The sequence below is a fragment of the Rhinopithecus roxellana genome, chromosome 16 (genome assembly GCF_007565055.1).
Source record: "Rhinopithecus roxellana isolate Shanxi Qingling chromosome 16, ASM756505v1, whole genome shotgun sequence".
NCBI lineage: Eukaryota > Metazoa > Chordata > Mammalia > Primates > Cercopithecidae > Rhinopithecus > Rhinopithecus roxellana.
Genome location: NC_044564.1, coordinates 105,062,448 through 105,072,021, shown reverse-complemented (window position 1 = coordinate 105,072,021; position 9,574 = coordinate 105,062,448).

Sequence of the window (9,574 nt, the reverse complement as noted above, 5' to 3'; positions counted from 1 at the left end):
AGAAACCAGCAATTAATGAACATATACAATGTGCAAGGACCAGTGGCATCAACCTTTAAATATATTAGCTGGTTTAATCTCCTGGGCTCTGATGCCAAGCAGTATAGAGCCAGTTCCCTGCTCTTTACCATCACACTGTACTGTTTCCTTGTAAAACAACAACAACAACAACAACAAAACGTTGTTGTTGGAGAGGCAATGAATTCATGTTTTTCAGAATCTTTTGTGTATTACAGCACAAGTCCCCATTTTAATTCTAATCACTAAAAAGTGAAGTGAGAAGAAGTTCTGATGTGAGACTAGACAATTGGGAAACAAAATGGGCTATATAAATGGGAGAAATAGAAGGCCCTGAAAATATCCATCAGTTGAATCTGAATTAACAAAAAATGAAACTCTTAACCAGGAATCAGCAAAATGGTTATGTAAGGGGCCAGATAATAAATATTTTAAGCTTTGGGAAAATATACTGTCTATCACAACTTGCCACGTCTGCTGTTGTAGCATGAAAATGGCCAGAGATGATACATAACTGAAAGGGTTTGGCTTAATACTAATAAAACTTTATTTACAAAACTGGTAGTGGGCCAGATTTGGCCCAAAGCCCATAGTTCTCAGACCCCTATTCCTAATCTTCAGGTAATCAAAAGAGCACAACGCTTTTCTTTTACGGTTACCAGGCAGTACGATTCATGAGAAAGGAAATATGGTGTTATTTAGGATTCAGTTTCTTAAAAGTTGAAATCACAGTGATGAAACCTGAAGAGTTGCTGAAATATGTAAGAGCAGAGGTACAAAGGGCTGACTCTGCCAGTAATCTATTTTTAGAAAGGCAAAATATTTTAAGGGATGTGGATGCTTTGCTTTATGTCCCAAGTTACAGGTAAAGCATGAATCATTCCACCAGCAATAAACCCCGGAGAGAATCTTAAAATTATGAAAATAAGGTAAAGGTTATTTTCTTAAAAATAGCTTCTAAAGTGAGGTGTCAGATTGAGATCACAAATTGTGTTCCTCACTTTTTTCTTCTCTGCTTCTCATCCTATCACCAGGGATGTATACTACCTCCAAGATGAAAAATTATGGTCATTTTGTCTTGAAAGATATATTGCATCCACATGTGGGCCAAGTGATTTAATCTTGATTAGTGCTGTCTGAAGGCTTGTCAGATGGGTTAGCGATTGGTCATGTATTTCACGGCACTGCTATTAAATCTACTGGGAATTAACATGTTAAATCCATAATCATGCTTTATTGCCTGTATAATCCTGGGTTAACTGAGAAAGAAGTTGATTCATTTTTCACATGTTCACCAAAGTGAAGTCATATTTTTCCTTTAACTAGTAATTAACCTTTATGGCTTTATTAATTGCTTTATTAAATTTAAATGAAATGTTTATTGGAAAGAGTTCATGGGAAGTGTAAACCACAATGACATTGTGGCCCTGGTGAAGTCCTGTTTCTTGGAATTTCTCTATTAAAAATGTTCATATTACAAGTAGCCCATTTTTTATCACAAGGTACTAGTGCTTGTAACTTAATAGGCAGTGTCATATAACAAAAACAGCAATGGCTTTGGAGTCAGACAGACCTGGATTCAAATTCATATCTAATCACTTACAAGCTGTGTGACCTTAGGCAAGTTACCCAATATCTCTGAGCCTCAGTTTCCTTACATGTGACCATTGGTAATAAAAGAGGTGAATGAATTAGTAGGGAAGATTAGAGAGGTAGTTAATTTACAAGAGGTAATTTTTATCAGTCTGTTTTTGGTTGGAACAAGATTTTTGTATTGTGCTCATGTAGAAGAGAGAGAAAACTGGAGGCCAAAGATAGTATCTGTTTCTAAATTCTCCCCAACTTTCCTCAGCCCCATGGACTAGACATGAACCCTACATAGAGACAATCTGTGATACAGACTGCTAATGTATTTTATTAGAAGTCTTCAGTACTGCCACGAGTCTAAATAGCCCCCTTGTACAAGTGAAACAAAGGTGCCCTTTGGGGCAGAGATAACCCTGTGGACACATGGCTTGACAAGCAGATGAGGTTTTGCGTAAAGATGATGGGCTGAGGCTCATAGCTTGGTAAGCAGAGCATGGGTTTGGTGTCACCTCCCCTAGTGTCTCCACAGGGTGCTCTTGCTTAGATCCCAAAATACATCTGCACATGGTACTCTGAACCCCAGAGTTTTAACTTGGCATCTGATTGTCCAGGTGAGACAAATTTCCTAGTCTCTGTCCCAATAGGTGTGGCTATGTGAATTAGTTACAGGTAGAGGTATGTGTACAGAAGTGAAGTCTATAATACTTCCAGTCATCTCCTTAAGCAAAGTCTCCCTTTTTCCTCTGGGAAATGATAACAAGGTAGCCATTTTGGAAACAAAGATAAAAGCCTTATTTTGAGGATGGCAGGAGCTAATTCATCAAACTGGGTGAGACAGAACAACTAACATCAGCCTCAGGCTTCTCACTTCCAGAAAACATATTGACAGAAATAAACTTTTATCATGCTGAAGCCACAATGTGTTGGAATCTTTTTGTTATATCATTCTAGCTCATATTCTACCTAATATGGGACTTTTAGACCTGATTTGAAGGAGTATTTTTATGAGGGATTGATTTTCAGTGACACAAGTAATGTTGCTTGGGTGCTAGGTGAAAAGGGATGGTGAAGTATAGAAGGGAGCATGTGCAATGCTTTGGCACCAGAGGCAGTGCCTAGAAAAACTGCAGCAAAGCAGTGATTGTGAGGATAATACATGATAGGAGACGACAGACGCCCAAGAACCTGGGCATTGCAGCAACTCTGTGCAGCTGAACTGACACACAGGAGATCTTCCTATGGACTCCCTATTAACGCTTAGTGAGAGCAATGTCACAGGTGCCTAAGATCTGTACAGCAGTTAGTGGCAAAAAGCAGACATTTTGGGCCATTATTGTTACTCTGACCCCACCTGTACTCACACGCTGATAGGACCTTGAGTCAATCAGGAAAATGGAAGTCACATTATTTATTTCAAACAGAGGTACTTTGATAGAGTATATTTGTGTCAGTGTTTGAAGTGTTGAGGAAGATAAAGGAAAGATGGTTGTAACACAGAGATTGGAAACTACAGGAAGTTACCAGGATTGTAGGGACAAAAAAGAGGAAATGATATTAACAAACCCAGGTGAGTACTCACTACTGATGGTGGTTGTGGAGACCACTACAATGATTGCAACTGCTTCTCCTAGAACTATTGACTCCTCTGGGGCTTGTAAATCCTAGCAGATATTGCCTGTGACCCATTACTTCTCTTGCTAGAAACTACAAAGGCCACTGGAGATCAAAGTTTCCTGATGCTACAAGATGTGGAGAGGAGAGAGAGAGAGAAGACAGAGAGAAACCTTCAGAAACTAGGGTTGCTTGATTCTCTTGTATATTCTCAATACTAATTTTTTTTCAGATGAGTAGCTTACAAATATTTTCCCCCATTCAACACGTTGTCTCTTCACTCTGTTGATCATTTCCTTTGTTTTCATGGCCTGTGCTTTTGTAGTCTTAGCCATAAAATCTTAAGACCAATATCCTGAAGTCGTTTCTCTCTAATTTTTTTTCTTGTAGTTTTACAGTTTGGGGTATTATGTTTAAGTCTTCAATCTATTTTGAGTTGATTTTTGTATACGATGAGAAATAGGGCCAAGAACTCAAACAACTTAACAGCAAATATATATGCTTATCTATATCTCCCATTAAAAAGTAGGCAAAGGACCCAAATAGACATTTCTCAAAAGAAGATGGGAGTGGCCAACAGGTATATTTTTAAAATGCTCAACATCACTAATCATATGGGAAATGCAAATAAAAACCACAGTGAGGTATTATCTTGACCCAGTTAGAATGGCTATAATCACAAAGACAAAAAATAATAAATGCTGGTGAGAATGCGGAGAGAAGGGAACTCTTATACACTGTTCATGAGAATGTAAATTAGTATAGCCATTATGGAAAACAGTGTGGGGTTTCTCTACAAACTAAAACTAGAACTGCTCTATGATCTGGCAATCCCACTACTGAGTATTTATTCAAAGGAAAGGAAATCAGTATATCAAAGGGATTCCTGCACCCCACATTTACTATGGCACTATTCACAATAGCCAAAATATAAAATCAACCTAAGTATCCATCAACAAATGAATGTATAAAGAAAATGTGGTATATATGCACAATGGAATAATATTCAGACATAAAAATAATGAAATTCTGTTATTTACAGCAACATGGACGAAACTGGAGGCCATTATGTTAAGTGAAATGATCCAGGCACAGAAAGTTAAATATTGCATGTTCTCACTCATATATGTGAGTGAAAAAAGTTGATCTCATGGAGGGAGAGAGTAGAATGATGGTTCCAAAAGACTGGAAGGGTGGAGGAGGGTGGATGAAGAGAGACTGGTTAATGCATAAAAACATACTGTTAGAAGGAACAAATTCTAGTGTCCAGCAGCATAGTAGGGTGAGTACAGTTAACAAAAATTTATTGTGTATTTCAAAATAATCAGAAGAGAAGGCATGAAATGTTCCTAACACAAAGAAATGATAAATATTTGAGGTGATGAATATCCTAAATATCCTGAGTTGATGGTTGTATGCATACAGCAAAATATCACATGTACCCCATAAATAGGTAAAATTATGTATTGCTGAAAATAAAGCTAAGGTTGGAATATGTATTCATTTTATAAAGGGAATTCTCACAGTAATGGGGAGAAATTAAGAGGCCAGAGAGGCCAGAAGCAGGGAAACCAGATGGGAGGTTGTGCTGTCCCAGAAGTGTGTAGAACAATGCAGGGCAGACGATGAACCTCTCATTTGTATATGTGATCAGGAAATTAAATATAAACCTTTCTGTTTCTTTAGCATCTAATGTTAAGTTCTATCTTCCTTTTAAATACCCAAGAGTAAGTTCATGGCACATAAACAATTCTTTAAGCAGAGAATAATATCATACTCTACCTGACATATGCTCCCATTGCTCCACATTTTGTAAATTTTTCATAGCAGGAAGTTTATTTCATAGCAAACTATGAAACACTGAATTAAACATAAACCTGAATGCTGAAGGAATAACAGCAGCATGTCAAAATTTCCTCTGCTCTTGGTTAAATTTTAATAAAATTTGCTGGTCTTCAGACATGGGCACTGAAGGCTTGTCACTGAATAATTATAATAAATGAAAGATATACATACTCAAATAAATATTTTTAAATGTACTAATTTTTGTGGGAACACTGATGCCTATTTACCGCACTTTGAAATTATTATTTTTTCTCAAATGGTCATTCTGTCTCAGGTTTTGATACTTTTGATACACAAATTTTATCTCCATTCTTTCCACGGACCAGTACCTCCAATGCCTAGCTCATATGAAGAATTCTGCTTATTGGGATTGCAACGACTATTTAACTATGACAGAGCAGGCCCATAAGATCTGACCCTATTTCTATCTCCTCATACAAATGATGGAGCTTCACTTATCACATCATTTCAAAATGATGCCTTTTACACCTGACTGGTTTTCCTTGGGTCAATATTACTGACAAATGACTATCTCCTTCAATATCAACCGGTGATAACTCTTAATGTGTCTTATACTTGCAAAAGATTAATTTAAACTCCCAGTGTACTTGAAAGCCAGGAGAAGTCACACCAAAGAGTATTTCTAAGGTTCTTGAATGCCTGACACTGGGCTACCTACAAAATATACAAACTATGTAAGATAATAATTACCATTCTTTGAATGCCTGGCAATAGGCTGAGCATTTTACACACATTACTGCAGTTAGTCCTCTCCATATGCTGAGAGGTAAGTATTTTCATGCCTGTTTTATAAAGTAGGAGACAGAGAGTTGGTGACTGCAAGCAATTTCCCAGGGATTACAGAAATAGTGAACAGTAGAACTGGGATTCAAACTTAGATCTGACTAAACCCAACACACATGTTTCCTGGCATAATCTCAGACAATATCACAGTCTTTTAGGGTTAATCATCTTCTTTAGGGCATTAAAAAAAAGACCCATGTGGCCATTTTATTATTGATATCTTCTCATCAGCCTCTATCTACACACACAAATTTTAATGGATATACCCTGCCCAAGCATATACACAATCAGCAAAGCATTGGCCTTTATCTGCACTGATGAGTCTGCTATTCGCAGTGTTTCCATGTCTCTTGGCTTTTACCTTATAGTGTGAGTGTCCTCGAGACCCTTCCCCTGCATATCTTTTAGCATCAGATCAGCCTTCACTACAACAGGGGATCAGGCAGTGAGGCTCCAAGGCCACTTGACCCTTCTCTGTCCCATATTGGTACCCTTGAGCCCCTTGGTTTCCTCACTCTACAAACCCCAAGGTTCTCAGATTTCCTTTTTTTTTTTGTCTAGTGCGCTTCTAGGGCCTGCTGTAACCAATAGAGTAAGAGTCAGCCTGCCAAGCTCCCCTCTTTTCACACTACCCACAAGCATAAACTACCAGGCCTTTTGTGTGTCTTTGAGAGTTTTTAATCCTTATTAAAAACAGATAGGGAAAGATGCAAATAAACAAGGAGGAGAGACAGAAGTGCAAAAGTATATTATTGCTTCTGACTCCATTAAGTTGGGGAGCACTCATCTTAAAATCCCTGATTATGCTCAACCCTACCAAAATAATTGATGACTCTTCCACATCAACATGAGAAAGTTCAAGCTTCTTATTAGGGCTTTTAAGGCCTTGTACAATGTGTTCCCTGCTGTGCTGTCCAGTGCCAACTCTTATGACCCTTACCTGTTTATCTCACCTCCAGACCCGGAACACTGCAGGCCATGCTCCTTTACACTTACCTCCTATGCACCTGCTATTGCCCCTACCAGACTGACTGCTTCCCTGCCCAGACCAGGAAGATGCCATTGCTGCAAAATAGCTGCAAATATCAGCTGCTATTTCATTTCCCCCATGAAACCCTCCCCAGTTCCCTCAGGCATCACGAATGGCACTTTCTATTCTGTTCACCTGACAGTGCTTTGTGCTTGACTCTCTTCCAGGCCCTTGTCTCACTGCATTATAATCATGGTTATATGCCTGTGTCTCCTGCTTGAATGAGATGTTATTAATGGCAGAGACTATGTTTTGTTGACCTCTCAGTCCCTTAGCACTTCCTGAAACTACCTGGATTTTGCCCCCCACATTTTCTGAATACATAAATGAGTAAGTGTATGGATAAATGAATCAATATGCTTGAGACGAGGGCAAGCGATTATCATAACCATGTGCCATGCATCCCAAGGCTAGAAAGGTGAATGACAGTTATAAAATTCCTGTATTTATAATGTCCCTATTCACATCACATCGTTACAGGAGTTTAGCATTTTATACCAGTTTTTTTCTACCTAAGAATGTGGAAGAATTGCTCTTTCCCATCAAGGAGAGGCAGTGTGTCAGTCTGATGTGAGTCCTGTGACCAAGCAGTATCCTCCACGAAGCGATTGCTTGTCAGCTGCTGACATATTATGGCAGGCGTCACGGCAAGCAGCTCCCTTTGGCACAGAGGAGAGTTAATGAAGGGATAGGAGAACATCTTGAAAGATTCAGGCAGCCTGGCTGGGAGCTGGGATGCGAGGGAAACAGAGGCCTTCCTCTCAAGCACACAGAATGGGGTCCATTTATGGCCTTGGAGGAGAGCAAGGCTATGAGACAAGGCTTCTGCTGCCACCTTCTCAAGTTGTTACAGACACTTCTATGTGGGGTTTTTCCCTTTTTTCTCCATATTCTAAAGAAGGAAGCCAAGGTATTCCTAGAGATCATTTTAGTGTCAGGACCACCAAAGATGGGTGCTGGTCCTCATCTGTTTTGGGGGAAAAGGAACAAAGGGAATATGGAAAAAAGGTGGACATTCTCTGATTTTTTGAGGTCTATTTTTCCTGAGAAAGGATTCTCTCTCCTTCTACTTTCCAATCTTCAGATAATATGATACTTCCTATCTGGAAAATAAAGGTGCTCCATTGATGGAACATTTATATCTGTATTTGGTATTATTCAAAATTAAGATATGGGTCCAGCTCTCAAGAAGAAACATGGAGAAACATGAGCTAATCAATGATGACTCCATGACAAGCATGCTTTAAGGAGCACATGAGAACAGGGCACTACAAGGATATGCTGGGGGACTTCTAATCATTCTCTCTATGGTTAAATTAAAGCATCCTGGGGGAAGCAGGACCTGAGCTATGAAAAATCATCAGGAGTTTAATAGACTGAAAAGAGTAAAAAAGGCTTTCAGGTCAAGTGAGCAACACACGTGAAGGTAGTGAGCAACACGATGTCTCTTTTGGGAGTTATAACCTGACATGACTGACATACACATTGGGAAGTAGAGAATGGGAAAAAACGATGAAGGAGAGTTAGCTTCAGCCAAGGGTGTGATGGGCTTTGTGAGGAATGTTGAAAAGCTGAGACTTTATATTAAGGCTTCAGGTGAGCAGCTGAGGGCCACATTCCAAGAGTCCCAATCACTTACGAAGATGCGGCCATGAAGAACCTGGTAGACAGAGCTGTTTCTTTCCACATCTGATACTCAGTGTGGAATGCAAGGGGTTGGGTTTCCTTAGGCTCTCACAGCAGAGATCAGCAGCCTATTCACTATGAGAACAAGTGCCTCAGGTAACCAGATGTAAAGCTACTAGGAGCTTGGACAGGATATAGCTAATTACTTATGCTTTTTTTTTTTTTTTTTTTTTTTTTTTTTGAGACGGAGTCTCGCTCTATCGCCCAGGCTGGAGTGCAGTGGCCGTACCTCAGCTCACTGCAAGCTCCGCCTCCCGGATTTACGCCATTCTCCTGCCTCAGCCTTCCGAGTAGCTGGGAGTACAGGCGCCCGCCAACTCGCCCGGCTAGTTTTTTGTATTTTTTAGTAGAGACGGGGTTTCACGGTGTTAGCCAGGATGGTCTCGATCTCCTGACCTCGTGATCCACCCATCTCGGCCTCCCAAAGTGCTGGGATTACAGGCTCAAGCCACCGCGCCCGGCCCTTTTTTTTTTTTTTTTTAATAGATGGAATCCCACTCTGTCACCCAGGCTGGAGTGCAATGGCAAGATCTCAGCTCACTGCAACCTCCGCCTTCCAGGTTCAAGCAATTCTCCTGCCTCACCCTCCCGAGTAGCTGGGATTACAAGTGCATGCCACCATGCCCGGCTAATTTTTGTATTTTTAGTAGAGATGAGGTTTCACCATGTTGGTCAGGCTGGTTTGGAACTCCTGACCTCAGGTGATCTGCCTGCCTCGGCTTCCCAAAGTGCTGGGATTACAGACGTGAGCCACCATGCCCACCCTTGCTTATGCTTTTAATCAAATCACTTCACTTTCATGAGCTACCACTTTTCTTTTTTCAAAACCTGCAATGTGGATATAACAACGTCGTTCCCACAGTCTTTTTGAGTCTTAAGTAAAACAACACATGGGAACAGCGAAAAGTGCCTAACACAAAATCTAACACATACTTGGTGCTCAACAAATGGGTTAAACTTAGATTGTGACATATTTGGAACTTTATACCAACA